This window comes from Ascaphus truei, chromosome 10 (genome assembly GCF_040206685.1).
Source record: "Ascaphus truei isolate aAscTru1 chromosome 10, aAscTru1.hap1, whole genome shotgun sequence".
Classification (NCBI taxonomy): Eukaryota; Metazoa; Chordata; class Amphibia; order Anura; family Ascaphidae; genus Ascaphus; species Ascaphus truei.
In genome coordinates this window covers 32,434,555-32,452,694 of record NC_134492.1, presented here as the reverse complement: position 1 = coordinate 32,452,694, position 18,140 = coordinate 32,434,555, and the positions used below count along the sequence as shown (strand labels likewise).

Here is an 18,140-nt window from a genome sequence, read left to right as displayed (position 1 = left end):
CAAATTTATTATTTATTATAAGGTAACAAAACGTGTCTTTGCACATTTATTTGCCATTCTTGCCAAACTTTGCATATAACTTTTAAATACATTTTCTAAATATTTGTAACCATATTAACCCTTGTAGCGCCAGATGGACCCTTGACGCATTGCTGAGGATTGTTGTGCTGGCAAGTCTGGCACTAAAGAAGCCCCTGAGACTTGATGAAAGAGGCCCATGACTTTGGCCAGTAGGTTCTAGCCTCTTGCCAGTTATGGGTTAAGAGAGAAGAGGGGTTAGGTGGGGCAATGTGCGGATCACAGGGGAGGGGGGAGCTTGGCAGAAGAGGGCATAAAAAAGGGTGTCTGGGGCCACTCCCTCACCTTTCTTGGCCCCCTTTTCTTGTTGGTATCCCTCCCTTACTGTGATTGTTGTTTGATCTGTGCATTTTGTTTAAAAAAAAAAACGAGTAAAAAAATAAATGCACATACATCTAATTACAGTATAATGGTGCGGTGATGTGGCATGTGAGGTTTATTGATCTGTTACTTCGCCACAGCTGCGGGCTATGGGGAACAGGAGTGGGGGTGTAGCCATTCAGGCCAGTAAGGTTAAGTCATTCTTATGAGAGGCTTGGCCTGAGGATTCGAGACCTGAACTGGGGAAGGACTCCAGGTTGGGTTGGCTAGCCTGAAGGTTTCCTCCCCATCTTTTTTATTATTCGGGGGTTTGGTATGATTTTGTTTTAGTGTGCTAAGTAGGTATCACAGATGCCCCTTAGAAGGTCATAACTCATGAGATTAAAGCAGTCCAACCAATAAAGAAAACTAATACTGAGGTACCCTGGAATATGATTTGCCTTATCTTACCTTTGGAAGACCCCTGATTCTGTTGCCTTCATGTCTCCATTAATCTAAGCATGACCAGAAAAGATAACATGGCCCTCACCAATCAGTAATGAGAACATTGATCTTGATAGAGCATTATGCGTTGGATTTTTACCGTGATAAAAGTTGAGTGATCGTACTCTAGGACAGGGGTGCTCAACTCTACTCCTCAAGCCCCCCTCCCCCCCCCCCCCCAACAGGTCAGGTTTTCAGGATATCGCTGCTTCACCATAGTTTACTCAATCAGTGGCTCAGTCAAAGACTGAGCCTCTGATTGAGCCATTAGTTTGGAAGCAGGGACTGATTAAGCCACCTGAGCTGAAGCATGGATATCCTGAAAACCTGATCTGTTGGGAGGTAGGGGGGGTGGAGGAGAGGGAGCTTGAGAATTGGAGTTGCGCAGCCCTACTATAGGAGAATCTCTATATAGTGTTAAGAAAAATCAGTGTTCGCTGTTTTTAATATGGACTAACTTGCTTGAAAACCAATGGCAGTCTGATTAATAACCCCAGATCATGAAATGGAGTGTTTTCTATGGAGAAAGGGAGAGGAGAGAAAAAAGAAGCAAAGGTTTATATAACAATAGGGATCTTTCATGAATTTCACTTGTGTCTGTAAGTTTATTTATTATAATGCAATAAAAATGACTGCTCATCACTCACTATCAGCTATTTCTTTTGATTGGCCTTTAATGAGTAATAATGGCTGAATATGTGATAATATTGAAGAATAGGAATAATGAAGAATAGGTGACGTCCAAGCCCTAATCCGTCAGGATATATGCTTTGCTAGAATTCTAAAACAAATGTATTGTCAAACAGCCAAAACATTGCCAAGACTGCAAGTACATAATTGGATCCATGCATGAATTTTGTGAGGCACTGTATATAACATTTTGAGTCACAGGTAGTATCAGATGTTAGAAATGACTATTTAATGGATCACTGATTCACATCCATTCCATTCTGCTTTACCATTCCATCAAACATTAAATTATTTAACCTTATCTCCCTTATAGAATAGTATACCCAGTAAGTGGCTAAAGGAATTACAGCACCCATGACTGATTTCACCCATACAGTTGCTCTTACCTCTGGGCTTCATTATATTGTGTTGAATTGCATCACAAGACCATTCAACAGCTAAACTCCTTATGCCCCATTTAAACCTCTCCATAACTCAGTCCCTTTCCGATGTCAAGAAAGCTTTTAATGCTCATTTGTTAAAGGGAGCCCTTTCCAAAGTCGGACGACTTTCACACATTGTATCTTCCTAGCAATGGTGTTTACTTACAGTAATACCCATATGTAACAAAAAATGTTCTAGGTAATGGGCTAATAGGTGACTTTGGGACCTTCTCAAACTCACCAACGCCACTGATTTTCCAATACTCAACACTGTAACACGTTATCCGTCATATCTATATGTGCCAGTGCTAACTCGTGTACTTTTGAGACTAGTATGATTTGTCTTGCTATACTGTACTGTGGATCTGTTTATGATGAGTGCAACAGTAATACTTCCTGAACTGTGTTTTTATATGCCTCGTTGATGAAAGAGTTAAAAATAACTAGGAAAGTAAGAAACAATACATAATAGCTGTAGCACACGTACTTCTTCTCAGGACTGTAATTAATGCACTATGTATTTATTATGCAAAAGTTAATTACCGTGCTGAGATCTAACATACTGCAACAAAAAAAAGGTCTGGGTGACACAACATTAGTTTAAATGTTGTTAATTGCAATATGTAAACCAGTTGGTGTGGGCATGTTCTCCTTCCTAAACCTTTCACACATACTGCTTTTAGAATATAATATTTATTAAAAAAAAGAGTATTACTGTAGCTAAACTTTAAATCATGTAGTCATATATTATATAAAACTGACAATGTGTAAAGCCTAAGTTTTGTTGATCTGCCGAGTTATAGTGCCGTATACTGTATAGTGCTATTCAAAAAGAGACTACAGTATGTGGAACCGGAAGGCCCTTACAGCCCATGCAGTGAGAGGGTCATACATATGATAGTAGTAAATATGGGACATATAATACTGTAGGTATTTTACAAATACTTCAATGTTAATTGCAATATGTTACCAGTTGGTGTGGGCATGTTCTCCTTACTAAACCTTTCCCACATCCTGCTTTTATATAAAAAATAGAATTACTACTTGTTAAACGTTAAATCATGTCATATATAAAATTGACAATGTGTACCGCCTAAAGTGTGTGGATCTGCTGAGTTATATTGCCATACTGTATACTGTAGTGCCATACTGTATACTGTAGTAAGTGCTGCTATTCCGAAAGACACTTTGTGAGATCGGGAGACACCTTACAGCCCATGCAAGTGAAAGGGTCGTAAATATGGTGGTAGTACATATTGGACGAAGCCTTTTTACAAATACTTGTTTTTTTTTTATTGTTTCAATAATTGTAGTACGCATGAGAGGCAATCAGTAGAATCATAACATACAATTACTCTACAGTTCGCCATACTTTTGAATCCCCTTTTAAATGAAAGGTTCAGCTCAACTTGTGAGGTCCTACATAAAGAAAACATACAGTATGCTATTTCGTAAGAGCGACAGAATATGTCAACAGATGCATTACTGCTGAGCTCTTAGTAAATTTAGGACAAAAGTCTCTTGCCACATCTTGCTGATTCTTTATTGGAAATGTTTCCATAATACATCCCTCTCCTACCCCAGACAGATAAGTTGGGGGTCAGTGCTGAAGAATTGATAAGCGGGGGGGGGAGGGGTGAAGGGGGGTTATCTGTCCCTGTGTACAATACCTGTGTGGGCCTAGTGGCACAGTGGGCACAGTCAGGCTGCCAACCACAGTCCATTTTTGTAATCGGCCAGCTGGGCCCCCTGCTTTCCCCCCAAACTCTTCATAGTTATATAAATATATATATATATATATATATATATATATATATATATATATATATATATATATATATATATATATATATATATATATATATATATATATATATTTTAAAAACCTGTGCATCATTTACAGCATGCACTACATGTAATGTCATTTTCTGTGCCTTACCTTATTACAGTGTAATCTCAATAGTTTGTATGGTCTTTTAAAGGTTTTTTTTGTGGCATCTAGATAGCTTTAAAAGATCACAATTAGTGTGATCACAATAACAGACTGTTAAAGCCCTCTCCAGGCTTTAACCTTTTTCACTGACTGCCCCACACCGCTGGAATACCCTTCCCCTCAATACCCAACTAGCACCCTCTCTATCCACCTTTAAGACCCACCTTAAGACACACTTGCTTAAAGAAGCATATAAGTAGCACCGTGGCTAATACTATACACGATACATAAAGCTTGGTCCCCTGCAGATGCACTTACCTGAATGTCCTCCTACTGTCTTTGTATGTTCTCCTCACCAATTAGATTGTAAGCTCTTCGGAGCAGGGACTCCTCTTCTACAATGTTACTTTTATGTCTGAAGCACTTATTCCCATAATCTATTATTTGTTATGTATATGAATGTCACATGTATTACTGCTGTGAAGCGCTATATAAATAAAGACATACATACATACATACATACATACAAAACTGAAGCCATTCTAGTAAAGTACATCTAAAACAGAAAATATGCTGCAGAAAAGGCAATAAAAGCACAAAAATGTAAGTAAAAGTAGCTCATAGATGCAGTAGTATTCAATAGCAGATCAATAGCATGTTGTTAATGCATTACCGGTACAGCATTAATTTGCAATTACAACAAGTTGCCTGATCCATGGCAAACTATCCACTGACACTGAGAGTCAAGAAAGAGATATACTAATTAAATGACATGAGTATAGAGTACACATAATCTAACATTATGCTTACAGACTGTTACTGTCTCCTTTTCCACTAAAGTAAGCACAATAGATTGTACTATGTATACATGCATGTATGTTAACCTTTAACATTCTGAATTTACTGTGGTCAACAATGAAGGCATTGCTGTAAATATCACATTTTCACATAACTTACTTTGAGTCTAATTGTGGTTAATGTTTACCCAAATCACTCTTCTATTGTTTTACAAATATTGCTCTCACTTGTAGATCAGTGGTGCTCCTCCGTAAGACCCCGTCTGGCACCAGAGGGGCACCTTACAGTCTAAAGGAGTGAATCCGCCAGCACAAGAGGGGGCTTTATAGAGTAGTGCTGCTTAGTAAACCCAAAACTTGTTCAAAAGTCCATAGGATCATCCATTTTATAAATATGTAACCCTTCCTAACGGGTTACTAGCAGTGGTAGTGTTTGTGAGGCCCCACCCTGGGTTGCATGGGGACCCAGATGTCAAGCAGGGGTTTTTGAGGAGTGACTGTTCTAGAAGGTTAGGAAGCTTGGCAGAGTGGGTTACATTTGGCTGCCAACTTGGGGCTGGGCAAGTAAGAGAAAGAGCGAGAAAGAATGTCTGTTTTGCCTATTTTGAATCTTTTAGGGCGTATGGGGCAGGCCCCAGTGGCTGTGCGTGTGTGGGCACGCAAAGCGCTGTGACGCACACGCTGGCAGGGAAGACAAGAATTTTGTCTTCCCGTGCCGCGACGCGGTCATGTGATCGGTGGTCAGCCAATGGAAGGGCAGATATGCCCTGCCATGGACGCGCCCCCCATCATTGCCCCGCCCTCCACGCATCCCCTAGCTCATCTACAGACCACTGATCGTGGCTGTAATATGTGCATTCGCCGCCAGGCACGCGTGCTGCAGAGAGCACTGGGGCCATAGCCTTACACTATCAGGACTGGAGACATCCTGTGTTCTAATTCTATTGTTAAGTTCTGCACCTCCGTCAAGTTGTGGAACAGGGTAATAAATGAGATAAGCACCTGCTGTACACTCAGTGTGTGTACAGAGCAGCTACCTGGATAAGGTTAAGTGCTCAAGGTTAACTAGTTTGTGTGAATATTTTACGTGTTATTACAGACTGTATATAACTAAATGTATATATTGTATGTGTGTTCTAAGAATGTCAATGTGTACCCATGCAATGTTGGGGGAAATATTGGGTTTAGTTAGGGGAGAGTGTAACGCCCCTCCTAAAGGGTTACTAGCAGAGTTAGTGTTTGTAAAGCCCCATCCTGGGTTGCTATGGGGATCCAGACATCACGCAGGGGTATTTAAGAAGGAGGGGCTGTTCTGGAAGGTTAGGAAGCCGGGGCAGGAATAGTAAATATTTAAAAAGTACCTTAAGTTAACGGTAAATCTAATAAGAGTCAACTGGAATGGCAGTCCCATCAGAGCCAAGTAAAACTTTTTGGGAAATTAAACCGGCAGGGGTAAAATCATATGCTTTTCAGAGAACATTGCATGCCGTTTACTGTTCTGCATAATTTAATTTATAACTAAGCAGGTATTCTCACTGCATGAAAAGTGCTGTGCATCGCTGTGATTTAGAAGAAACGGCAATAGAGGCTTGGCATCCAGCTACAAACACAGCACTAGCTGCTTTTATACTGTACACTAAAAGTCATTTGGAACATTTCTCTCTCAGTGTCAATGTACCAAAGCACTTTGCCACAAATGTATTGAGATGGTGAGAGAAGGATTTAGGGAGCAGTAACCTGATGCATATATTAAACTGCAATTCATCCAAATTGCAGAATATTTTTTATTCATTTGCTGCATGTAATTATTAAAGTTAGCCCGTTTGTTACTCACAATGTGCTAAACACTTTACATAAAACTCTGCAGCCACATTGAGTCGGTGTCCAATGGAGCTCTCAATCATATTTTTGGTGCCTTAAGCACAATAGTTCCCCTACAATACATCCAATTCTTACGTCTAAGCTAGTGTAAGTATTGCTAACTTTTACATTCAACAAAATAGTTTGTATTGTTACCATACACCCGTGCCCCAGTTACCATGCATTGTTGTATGTCATATACAAGAGAGCCATTTCAAAATCACTCATAAACCACCTGTATCTAAGTGTTTATGGATCACATGAGAACATAATAATTGAACTTCTTTTTCAAATGAGTGGTGCCTTCCAAAATTGTGGATTCCTCCAAAGCTAATGTAGTTTCTTCCTTTCTGTGAGTGAGATAACAGCCTTATACTGTAAAAGTGACCACGAGCGAATATTTGGATATTTTTTATTAGGAACACACGCAGCTTAAGAGCATCAGATTTGAAAGGTATGAGGCCGTCTTTAACAGTCTCTTAAAGGGAATTCCCTCCTGGGACCAAATTGAACGAATGCTAGGGACATGTTTAGGGGGTACATCTGGCTGATTAATGCATTTTTTTTTAGGGGGGGGGTTATACCAAATTTGATAAGTTTTTGTAAATAATTGTTAACGGTATTATGTTTTTCTCTCCTGGTCCCTTTTCTGATGTCACACAGTGCAAGGAATTTCGGGTAATAACATGCAATTGAGCACAGTGTGTCACTCTTTACTTCTTATCCATTATTGCAAGGTACCCTATAAGCTCATGCCTGCCTGGGTTAAAGAAGTGCATAGCCAGTACACTTACTCACAGACCGCTGTTTCGACCTTTTGGGTCCCATCAATGCAAGGTTGGTTTCACATACGGCACACCTGTGAGCACGTAACCCGCATACGGAAAAGGGCTTAATACACCACTATCTAGCTCAGGGGTGCGCAAAGTTTTAAACCTGCACCCCCCCTGCCTGCTTACCTCCTGGCTCGCACCCCCAACCCCCCTCCTCAGCTCCAGCATCAAATGACGTCATGTGACGGGGGGTGAGGGGAGATGAAGGGGTGGGGGGTGAGGGGAGGTGAAGGGGTGGGGGGGAGGTGAAAGGAAGTGGGGGTGAGGGGAGATGAAGGGGTGGGGGGGAGATGAAGGTGTTGGGGGGGAGGTGAAGGGGTTGGGGTGAGGTGAAGGGGGGGTTAGTGGAGATTAAGGGGTGGGGGGGAGGTGAAGGGGTGGGGGGTGAGGTGAAGGGGTGGGGGGAGGTGAAGGGGTGGGGGGGAGGTGAAGGGGTGGGAGGGGAGGTGAAGGGGTGGGAGGGGAGGTGAAGGGTGGGAGGGGAGGTGAAAGGGTGGGAGGGGAGGTGAAGGGGGGGTTTGAGGGGAGGTGAAGGGGAGAGGTTGAGGGGAGGTGTGAAGGGGGGGTTGAGGGGAGGTGAAGGGGGGAGGTTGAGGGGAGGTGAAGGGGGGGTTTGAGGGGAGGTGAAGGGGGGGGTTGAGGGGAGGTGAAGGGGGGGGGTTGAGGGGAGGTGAAGGGGGGAGGCGTTTTTTGATGGAGGTGAAGGGGGGGGGTGAGGGGAGGTGATGGGGTGGGGGGCGCGGAGAGGTGAAGGGGGGGTGTTGAGGGGAGGTGAAGGGGGGGTTGGGGGGAGAAGAAGGTGGGGTCGAGGGGAGGTGAAGGGGGGGGTTGAGCGGAGGTGAAAGGGGGGTTGAGGGGAGGTGAAGGGAGGTTGAGGGGAGGTGAAGAGGGGGGTTGAGCGGAGGTGAAGGGGGGGTTGAGGGGAGGTGAAGGGGAGGTGAAGGGGGGGTGAGGGGAGGGGGGGTGAGGGTGAGGGGGGGTGAGAGGGGGGTGAGGGCAGGTGACAGGTGGGGGGCAAGGGGAGGTGACGGGTGGGGGGCGAGGGGAGGTGAAAGGGTGGGGGGGAGGTGAAGGGAAGAAGGGGGGAGGGGAGGTGAAGGGGTGGGGGTGAGATGAAGGGGTGGGGTGGGAGGGGAGATGAAGGAGTGGGGGGAGGGGAGGTGAAGGGGTGCGGGGGTAGGGGAGGTGAAGGGGGGGAGGTGGGAGGGGAGAGGAAGGGGGGAGAGGAAGGGGGAGGGGAGGTGAAGGAGGGGTGGGGATGTGAAGGGGGGGTTGAGGGGATGTGAAAGGGGAGTTGAGGGGAGGTAAGGGGGTGGTTGAGGGGAGGTAAGGGGGGTGAGGGTTGGTGAAGGGAGGGTGAGGGGAGGTGAAGGGTGGGTGAGGGGAGGTGAAGGGAGGGAGGTGTAGGGGTGGGGGGGGGACGTGAAGGGGTGGGGGTAAGTGACAATGTATCCTGCAGCCACTTGCTCCCCCGTCCGGCCGTTCCCCCGCTGTCTTGGCCAGTCATTCGTTCACCCCCCCCCCCCCGGTAACCTTCCGTCTGCTGGGGATGTTCAGCAGACGGAGGCGCGTGCACGCGGTGGGCGCTCCCTCACCCGTCCGCCCGCTCCCCCGCGGATCTGAGGTGGGAGGCAGCGTGTTTGCAATTGGTGTGGTACGGGTGAGGGGTGTGGGCTGAAAAGAAAATATACTTCAGCGCACGGAATCAATTGAGTAGAGAACCCTATGTCTCAGAGGTCAAGGAATTCCAAAAAATACCTCACTCTAGATGTGTGTTGTACAAATAAAATTAATTTTAATAAAAATAAAACAAAAACTTAATATTTAAAAAACAAATTGTCCCAGCTGGGTGCAAATTACACCAACACAATATTCAGCATTTACACTAAAAATAAAACATTTAACCAGGTATATGCTTCTAAAAAAAACAGGCACTTTGCAATGTATCCTTTATGTACTGTGACAAACGCCCCTCTTTTGTAGTGCTGACGTCTGTCTGGGTTCTTCCCGACACAGTCTTCTAGGGTTAATTATACAACAAACAGGATCATGCAAAGTATTATGCTGCTTAACTCAGGCTTCTGCCTGCTTTATTTTTCATCCAAGTAAGGTACTGCAGCTTTAACATGTGTAGGTTAGAGGTACTCAGATACTTTCATTCAGCAGTTCACACATTTCAGTGTTACAATATTTCCCACACTGTTATTTCAAGAAATAAAACCAAAATCATATAAGCAAATCCTATCCCTTTCAGGGATCTAACTACACATCAGAATCAGTCTCTCTAACAGCTGCTGGCCAACTAAACTGGTTCCCCAGCTTAAAACAATGCTCTCTCATTTAGGGTCACAAGATACAGCACAGTCTTTTAGCAACAGCAGTAACCATTTGTTTGTCTTATCTGTTTGGGGTGTCCAGGCAAATCCTCTGGTACTGTGATACGTGGAGAGGCCGTCAACCTCGATACTGGATGCAGGGGAGCAGCGATACCCCCAGCCCCCAGGCTCCAAGGAGAGAGAGTCAAATGCAAAACCTCTCTGCTCTAAATACCTGTGCATGTGATTAGAAGAGCAGGTGAGGGAGAACTAGAGCCATTGTAATCTGTGGTCTGGATTTTCCATCCAGCTGCCTGAGTTAATGGGAAGCTGTGGAACGGATCATTTTTAGCTATTCCTGCACTTTCTGCTCTAAAATGGGGCAGAAAGCTGCCTAACATCTTTGGACTATGTCACATATCCCCCTCCCCAGCTCACACCTACTGGGGTGAGCGGCCATGGACCTCACTGGGGTGAGCGTCCTACCTGAAATGCTTGAGCTAACTGCTCAGTACAACATTAAGTATTTACATGACACGAATATGAACTTCATTATAAATTTACCAACCGAAAAGGGCATTTTTTTTTTTTTCCCATATTGTAAGCTACCAATATTTTTTCTCTTATACTACAGCCTTGTAATCTTAAGGGCCATCAACCCTGTATATTAATTTGTAGTTTAGCTACATTTTCAACACAGAGAACCAATATAACATTGTAATATTGACAAAATGCTTATTTGCATAGTTAAGTCCGTGACATAGTCCACACGTGTAATAAAAAAAATAAATCGGTCAGTTCCCCCAAACATTTTTTTTTTTTTTTTTTTTTTTTTTGACTTCCACTCTATTGCATCCTTTGACTTTATTTCATAGCCCGCTGCAACTTGCAAATGACTGGACTGTTTCTTTAGCTTCTGATGAGACCCTTGGACCAGATTCTCCTTGGCTCCACAGTGTGGTCCAGATTGGTGAGATATGGAACTATTCAGGCGCCGTGTTAACCTTCGTTGTTTTTTCTTTTCAATCTTTGATTTCCCTTTTGTGGCCATTACCAGGCCTTTGGGTTTTGGAGACCTAGTTGCCTCTGTACAAACGTAGTCCATATTAACCATGTCATCAGGATCTGTCAACAAGTTTGTTTTTTCAGGAACTGCCACCCACTTGGCTAAAACATCTTCTGTGTTGTCCTGGGTGTGTCCACTAGTTTGATAATCTTCTGGACAACGTAAATGAAATTGAGGATCTGGATTTTTGAATCCCAGATCAGGGAGTATATTCTCAGGAGGGTGCCTATCTGTTTCTGGAATAACAGCAGCACAATCAAAGTCAATTCTTTCTCCTTCCTCTTTGTCATCAGTGAGGGCATTGAGTTTACTTTCCCTGGTCTCCTTTTGTACCGTGTCTCTTTTAGCCTTGGAATCTCTTTCTCCAACTTCATCTTTATAGCAAATCGTAATATTGCAACAGCATTGAAGATACACGTATAGGAACGTACAGCTTGCTTGGTTAGGAGGTAGGATTGATAGCCCGACTGAACCACTTTAGCCGCTTCTCCCATGTCCGTCATCTGTTTCAGAGCGAGGTTTAACTCTGTTTCATTTTCTCTATTCTTGACCTGCAGCTGCAGGTGCTCCTTCCGGGTCTTGTCCAGCTCCAGCTGCAGCCGGGCCCCCTCATTTGCCGTGTGGTCCAGCTGCTTGTAGATATCGGCCATCTCGCTTTTATAGCGCAATGTCAGGCAGACCACCTGACGGACGGAGATCTCCTCTCTCTTGGCGCACTGTATCTCGCGCTCAGCCATCTGCTTCTGCAGCTCTTCAACCTGATCGTGCCAGACCTCCCTCAGGGTCTTCACCTCTTTCTGGTGCTTGCTCTGGGTTTGCATCAGCGCCTCCATTTTTTGGAGCTCTGCAGTTTGTGTCGCCTGGATCGCTGCTGATTCTGTATTCTGCAGTGCTTCCTGCATTTCTAACTTTTCCTGGATCAATTGCTTCTCCACTTTTTCTGCTTGGTGAAGCTTCTCATCACCTTCACTGATCTGGTCAGTCAAGTCTGAATTTTTCTGTGTCAGACTTACATTCTCTCTTTTTACAGTCTCTAAATTACTCAGGGTATTCTCATAGGTTTTCTTCAATGTACACAGCTCTGTGCTGCGAGCGTAGACCTCATGGCGTGAGAGTTCCAGCTCTGCTTTAAGCGCGCTAGCCTCTTGCCGAGAAACCCCCAACTCTGTGATGAAGTTTTGCACATCTTTCTGGGACATCTCATAGCATAGTTTCCAGTCAGTTCTTGTTTTCTTTGATTCGCTTGGCTCTCTGCCTATGATGGTAGCAGTAGCCTTTGTCATCTCTAGGCGTGTCGTCATTCCTGGGACGATTGCGCCAGGCCCTATGGGCTGTTGCTCATCTCGGCGCCTTTCTGACGCATGTCCTGACAGTGCAGGTTCAAGTGGCTCGTTCACTTCCCCTGTGACTTGAGGAACAGTTTTCTTTCTTTTTGCTTTATTAGCTCCAGAGATATCAGTGGTACTGGGCACACACTCACTGTTATCAGCTTCCACATCTTGCTTGCACTCACAGGGCGTTGCTTGCTTTTGCAGCTGTTTGTCTTTGAAAATTTTGGGGCACACATCTTCCATGTGACCTACTTCACGACAGGCCCAGCATACTAAATTCATCTGTGGGTACGGCTCTCCTCCAGGGTCGTGATCATAGTATGGCCTGAAGGGACACTGTTTTGTATGGTTACGTACATTACACAACAAACATTTCACGTCGGCCATTTTAGAAACCCGGCAGGGACAATTTGCTAGCTGCAATTTCACTTACTTCAGCAGCTTACATACAGCACTTGCTAGCTGCAAATTCACTCACTTCAGCAAAAGGCATTAGCTTTACAAACAGCACTTGCTAGATGCAAAAAAAATTTTTCTCTTCAGCAAAACATTTTGGTTTTCTGTTTGGGTTCAGGGTGCTATTGCATCCACACTTCGCACATTCTCTGTGTATGCTAGAAGCACAACTGATATACACAGCGGGACAGACTTCACTCATAGCATCTGTACTTTAGTTCAGCTGGGCGGCCATTTTAAACCCCCGCATTTATTTGCAAACCCACAGACTTTTTAGTGTCTGCCCGCATTCTCCACCATATGTGACAAACGCCCCTCTTTTGTAGTGCTGACGTCTGTCTGGGTTCTTCCCGACACAGTCTTCTAGGGTTAATTATACAACAAACAGGATCATGCAAAGTATTATGCTGCTTAACTCAGGCTTCTGCCTGCTTTATTTTTCATCCAAGTAAGGTACTGCAGCTTTAACATGTGTAGGTTAGAGGTACTCAGATACTTTCATTCAGCAGTTCACACATTTCAGTGTTACAATATTTCCCACACTGTTATTTCAAGAAATAAAACCAAAATCATATAAGCAAATCCTATCCCTTTCAGGGATCTAACTACACATCAGAATCAGTCTCTCTAACAGCTGCTGGCCAACTAAACTGGTTCCCCAGCTTAAAACAATGCTCTCTCATTTAGGGTCACAAGATACAGCACAGTCTTTTAGCAACAGCAGTAACCATTTGTTTGTCTTATCTGTTTGGGGTGTCCAGGCAAATCCTCTGGTACTGTGATACGTGGAGAGGCCGTCAACCTCGATACTGGATGCAGGGGAGCAGCGATACCCCCAGCCCCCAGGCTCCAAGGAGAGAGAGTCAAATGCAAAACCTCTCTGCTCTAAATACCTGTGCATGTGATTAGAAGAGCAGGTGAGGGAGAACTAGAGCCATTGTAATCTGTGGTCTGGATTTTCCATCCAGCTGCCTGAGTTAATGGGAAGCTGTGGAACGGATCATTTTTAGCTATTCCTGCACTTTCTGCTCTAAAATGGGGCAGAAAGCTGCCTAACATCTTTGGACTATGTCACAGTACATATATTTACTTGCATGCATATATATATATATAACCATTAAGATTGTTTGCAATGTTAGTGACCTCTATGGTAGGCTTGTACGTCCTCCCTGGGGAAACAAAAAGGGCTATTTGATACTTTCTGTGAACCCCCTACGTGGTGCAAAACAGAGCCCAACACGGATGGTCACTAATAGCTGACTCCAAGGAGAAATCACATAATATATCAATGAGACCAATGAAGTCCAGCTGATGGTATATGACAGTCGATTTTGTTACTGAGAAAATAGTAGTAATGCTAAATTTCTTCTTTTTGGGCACACTGTAAAAAATGCTCAGATTAAAATAGGTTGGTGTAGGTGATGATAAGAATAGTCAATCTTTTCCGTGCTTGTAATATATGTGGCTGGGTAAGAGGGAAGAGGTAGTAAGGCAATGGAAATATACAGATCTCTTGAGGAGATATCTTACACACTGTTTGCAGCTCTCACAGAGTGGAAAAAAGTGTATTAATGTGCATACACAGGTAAATTGTATACGGGTATTATCCCTTCACCTGGAGCATTTCTGGCTCTTCACACACATTAAAGTTTTCCAAAATTGTGTTCGGTCTCTCAGAGGAGAGATTATGACTCCACTCACCAGGTGCAGACAGCAGTTACCTGTACTGAGTATCTGTGGAATACTGCAGGTAGAAGCAGATCCTCTTTGTTCCTCATCGCCTCTGGCTTAGTCGAGTGGTTGCTGCACACGTCCTTTGGGTACTGCAACCCACTGGGTGCTCCACTTTCTCCTCTGCTGCCATCCAGTGCGGTTCTCCGTCTTTAGCGATCACGTGGTACGCCTCCAAATGGCGCTGCTTGCTTGGTGTCTCTGCGTCTTGCGTCTTACGTCTGCGTCCTCGACCTCACATCTCTTACTCCAGCCCTCCCCCGTTGATCCTGTGGTTTCCACAGTGTTAGGAGTGTTGGCGCCAACAGAAGTGTTGAATAGATGTGTCCTCTTTCTCTCACATACACCATATCTTTAACTGGTTTCAAGTTGCAAGTTTGCAAGTTTCTGTATGATTAACCCTACGCATTTCTCCCATCAAGGGCTTTGTCATGGGTTGTGTGGGCTGCCCGCTCTCCCTCCCGGCCGTCCGCTTCCCCGCTTAGTCCCGGCCGCTCGCTCCTACGTTCGCCCGCTCCCTCTACCGGCCGTCCGTTCCGCCGCTTGGTCCCGGCCGTCCGTTCCGTCGCTTGGTCCTGGCCATCCGTTCCACCGCTTGGTCCCGGCAGTCCGTTCCGCAGCTTGGTCCCGGCTGTCTGCTCCCCCGCTTGATCTCCGCCGGTTGAGGTGGGAGGCGCCGGGGTGTGAGGCGGCGGGAGGCACAGCGGTGTGAGGCAGTGGCCCTGTGGCAGGGGTGTGAGCTGGGAGGCAAGGCGGGAAGAGAGGCCGGAGACACAGGGGTTTGAGGCCCAGGCAACAGGGGTGTGAGCTGGGAGGGGAGGCGCAGGGGTTTGAGGCGGCGGCCCGCCGGCAGGGGTGTGAGCTGGGAGGGGAGGCTGGAGGCGCAGGGGTGTGAGGCGGCGGTTTAGTTACTTACCTAAGCGGGAGGTGGCGGCGGCTGGTGCACATCGTGTGGTAGCCAGTCTTGGAGAGGCGCACGCGGTGTGAGGGTGGTGTGTGTGTGTGTAAGAGTGGATTACACTGTTAGACAACACCGGCAAATGTGAGCCGGGGGGGGGCGGGTGTGCTGATGGAGCAATCTGATTGGCCAAAGACTGAGTGACAGAACGACGGACCAATCAGATTGCCCATAAGCACAGCCAACATACAATGTTTTCAAAAATATATATAGATATATAGATATAGGCATCCACCACTATATATTATATATATATATATATATATATATATATATATATATATATATATATATATTATAATATTATCCACCAATATATCTTATACTATATTAGTGAAAGTAGAAAAGGTGGAGAGTAAACCCCAAGTGTCCTGTGCTCTAACTGGAGCAAATTCTTGTTTGTGTTGAAGGTATGCAGCCTCTATATATAGAAATGTAGGCAATGATGTTGCAGATTAAAGGAATAAATGGATAAAGTCCAGAAGGGGGGGGGGGGGGAGGTATGGTTGCTATGAAGCCACGGAGGGGGGGCCGATTAGCAGAATATAGATAGAGGCAGGAGAAGAAGCCCTGATAGGAGCCTCTCTCATGAACTCACGGCAGTCTATATCTGCTGCCCTTACCCGACCTGGTCACCTCTCCGCTCGTCTTTCATCGCTGTCCCCGCTTCACGAATATCCCACAGGGTGGATGTCGTCTGGCAGCCTCTCAGGGACAGGAGCCCACCGTCTGTATACGTCCTCTTCACCTCTCACCGCTCCACGGGTGCTCCGTGCGGTGTATGGCGTTCTCCCCCTGCAGCTCCAGGCAGGTCCCAGCAGGCCGTGCGCTCCGGCACTGCTGACGCTCGGGAACTGACGTCAGACGCTGGGAGGGATCGTAGAATCCCATGCAACAGGATTGCCAGCGTGCTCCAGCCGGATAGGTAGAAATAGTAGTGTAGAAAGGTGGCGGTCACTGCAGAAACGGAGCTCAGTCAGGATACAATAATCGACGGAGCTCAGTCAGGATACGAGACGAAACGCGTCAGAGATGGTCTCTCTGTAATGTGCAGCACCGTGAAATAAAGCTGATTTTATTGTATCCTGACTGAGCTCCGTTTCTGCAGTGACCGCCACCTTTCTACACTATATTAGTGAAAGCACTGCCTGCCTGCCTGCCTGGATGTCCGGTGTCCCTAGGGGAAATCTCATTGGTCCCTTGGCCCGCCCCCGCACACCTCTCATTGGTCTGAGGTGGAGTGACGGGCCAAAGGACACACAGGGGCACACACACACACACACACACACACAGGGGCACACACACACACACGGACACGGACGGACACACACACACACAATCCCCTCCCGGGTGCCCCTCACTCTCCCCCGTCAGCTGGACCGCACCTCAACTTCCACACACCCCCTGTGCCCGAACTTACCCGGAGTCCCGTGTACACACACACATTCCCACCCCCCCCAAGCTCACACACACCTCACCCCCCCCCAAGCTCATCCCCCCCCAAGCTCATCCCCCCCCAAGCTCATCCCCCCCAAGCTCACACCCCGGCGCCGCTACAGTCAGCGGGGGAGCAGAGCGAGCACCCGGGACACACGCGGGGGAGCGGCCACAACACGCGGCCTCCCGCCTCACATCCACGTGGGACCTGCCGGATGAGTGAGGCAGCGGCCGGATGAGTGAGGCAGCAGCCGGATCAGTGAGGCAGCGGCCAGATGAGTGAGGCAGCGGCAGGATGAGTGAGGCAGCGGCAGGACGGGTGAGCTCCCCCCCCCTCCACATGCTACGTGCTGCTTTTGCCCCTCCGCTCCCGGCTCCCCCCTGTCACCGCGTGACAGGCCGCGGGACGTGAGATGGGAGGGGGGATGCCCCTCCGGTCCCGGCTCCCCCCTGTCACCGCGTGACAGGCCGCGGGACGTGAGATGGGAGGGGGGATGCCCCTCCGGTCCCGGCTCCCCCCTGTCACCGCGTGACAGGCCGCGGGACGTGAGATGGGAGGGGGGATGCCCCTCCGGTCCCCGCTTCACCTTCTCCCCACCGTTGTCCCCGCTGCCTGCGAGGAGGAGGGGGGGGGAGCGGGTGTTGGTGCTGGTGTGTGTAATTGTGTGAGACTGTGTGAGTGTCTGTGACTGTGTGTAAGTGTGTGTATGTGTCTGTGACTGTGTGAAACTGTGTGTAAGTGTCTGTGACTGTGTGTAACTGTGTGTGACAGTGTGTGTAAGTGTTTCACAGTATGAGAGTGTGTGAGTGTGTGTAAGTCTGTGTAAGTGTCTATGACTGTGTGAAACTGTTTGAAACTGTGAAAGTGTGTGTGAGTGTGTGTAACTGTCTGTGATTGTCTGTAACTGTGTGTGTGTGTGTGGTGCACTGTGCAGTGTGAGCAATGAGCAGTGTGTCAGTGTGTGCAGTGTGAGCAATGACCAGTGTGTGTCAGTGTGAGCAGTGTGTGCAGTGTGAGCAATGAGCAGTGTGTCAGTGTGTGCAGTGTGTGTGCAGTATGCAGTGTGTGTCAGTCTGAGCAGTGTGTGTGCAGTGTGCAGTGTGACCATTGAGCAGTGTGTGTGCAGTATGCAGTGTGTGTCAGTGTGAGCAGTGTGTGTGCAGTGTGCAGTGTGTCAGTGTGAGCAATGAGCTGTGTATGTGTGTGTGTGCAGTGTGAGCACTGAGCAGTGTGTGTGCAGTGTGCAGTGTGTGTCAGTGTGACCAGTGTGTGTGCAGTGTGTGTCACTGTGAGCTGTGTGTGCGCAGTGTGCGTCAGTGCGACCAATGAGCAGTGTGTGTGCAGTGTGCAGTGTGTGTGTGTGTGCAGTGTGCAGTGTGCAGTGTGAACAATGAGCAGTGTGTGTCAGTGGGAGCACGGTTCACATCC

At 46.8% G+C, this 18,140-nt stretch overlaps 1 protein-coding gene across 1 annotated transcript in view; it reads left to right on the top strand.

Annotated features, from left to right (window-relative positions):
- DPYD (dihydropyrimidine dehydrogenase) overlaps positions 1–18,140 on the top strand; it is a 755,572-nt gene that overhangs the window by 631,558 nt on the left and 105,874 nt on the right.